Raw genomic sequence first — 2,003 nt, forward strand, 5'->3', positions numbered from 1 at the left:
ACACCAACAATCTGGACAGGACTCCAGCATGGAGCATCAGTGTATACAGCCCATATGCACTGTGCACCCAGAGAGCATACTAGAGGTCCCTGAGAAGAATAAGACCACATGTTCCTTCCAAGAGGCCTGTCAGACAGCTAGAAGCCCTTTATTTCACAGATAAAACTTACTTCATTTCAAGATATACAAAGCCTGTTTGTTTCTCTTCACAGAGACACATATTATCAGCTTGGCTGGAAGTCAGGAAATACATTTTCCAAGTTCTCCTGCTTCTCCCAGGTAACAGCATTTTCAAGAAGAGAAGCACAGTAAGCCACAATGCCCTATACAGCTAATGTCTTTCCCAGCCACGCTACTTCCCTCACATCCATTGTGTGCCAGTTCTGCTGGAGTCTATTGAAGATTTCCCCATTTCCGACCACCTCAAAACTGTCCTGTTGCATGCTCTGTTCTTCACAAACCTGGATTAAAACTGAGTTGCTAGCAGAAAAGAGAGTTTATTGAAAAACAAGCATTGTATAGTCTCATTACAAAGTATGCACTGCATTTTGATCATGCAAGGAATTAAATCACAAAACCAGTGCAAGTTTGTTATCTTGACAAATCTTAGCAAGACATTTTCTCTTCAGTTAAAAGCTCATTGTGGCTTTCTTCCTCCTTTAGTAAGGCCTCATAAAGGCTCTTTGATATCAATGAAAATCTTAAAAGGCTTTACTTAACAGTAGAACCTTAATCAATGTGGTTTAAAAGTACTGCAGTTACGTGTAAAGTACAAGGATTCAGTACCTTGAAAGTGCAAATTAGTAGAAAGAAACATTGTTACCTGTCCAACCTCCTTAAATTCACCGAATTAACTGCATAGAAAACTTGGAGCATGTCTGCATCCTGAATCTGAATCTAAAAAGCACACATTAGTTATACAAAGTAACCTCCTAACAGACATTCAAGTCAGGGCCGCCTTCTCTGTCACTCGTGAATAGCGGCTGTGCCCTTCCAGCCACACGAATAGCAGGAAGCCAGACACCACAAATTATGGCAACCCTATCTTCCCTCTGTTTGCAGAAAAAAAGGTGCTGTTTCACCACTCAAACTGGGGGTGTTATCCACTGTTAAAAGCTGCCTGCAAAAGTTCAAACACCAGCCCAGCCTCATCATAACCTTCTCTGAACCACGTGGTTAATTCGTTACCTGGGCTCAGGGCCTTTTGTCTCACATAGCCTCTCCATGCTAATCAAATTTAGCATAGTAGCAAATCCAGCATGCAAAAACATCGAAAGAAAGCTGGAAAAGATTTATCAATACCAGGATCTCCCAAGACTTGAAGAAAAACCTCTAAGGGACTGCCTTCCAAACTTGTACTGTAGCTTTTTACATTTTTGCTGTTTTGGAAAGCAACCAACGACTGCTTATATTTCATGACTAAAAGGATTTGCGCTTACACTTTCCCTTTGTTGCCAGTGTCGGAAAAACTTGAGTGTGTGGGGATTTTGCAAATGCTTCTAATAGAGCAGGAGAAAGTGAGAGAGGGAGTAGAGAGAAATGGCAAAAAGAACCAACAGGCCAAGAAGGCATCACTGTTACAGAGCAGAGAAAGAACTGTTGAGGACGTGCTATAATTTAAGCTGAAAGCTTGACAAAATGTGTGCAAAGCATGCACAGCACAGCCCATGTACATACAATAGAGACCTCCAGTGTCCAAATATTCCATTTATCATGTATCATAACCTAAAAATGACCCAAGTTTAAAACTTATAAAACATGGCATGTGCAACAGATCATCCCTGCCTGATTACAGAGAAATCCCACCCAAATACATAGAATCATAGAATCATAGAATTGTTTAGGTTGGAAAAGACCTTTAAGATCATCAAGTCCATCCGTTAACCTAACACCACCAAGTCCACCAATAAACCATGTCCTGAAGCACCACATCTACGCGTCTTTTAAATACCTCCAGGGATGGTGACTCAACCACTTCCCTGGGCAGCCTGTTCCGATGCTTG

The sequence above is a fragment of the Aptenodytes forsteri genome, unplaced genomic scaffold (assembly GCF_000699145.1).
Source record: "Aptenodytes forsteri isolate BGI_AS27 unplaced genomic scaffold, ASM69914v1 Scaffold15, whole genome shotgun sequence".
In the NCBI taxonomy this organism is placed as follows: domain Eukaryota; kingdom Metazoa; phylum Chordata; class Aves; order Sphenisciformes; family Spheniscidae; genus Aptenodytes; species Aptenodytes forsteri.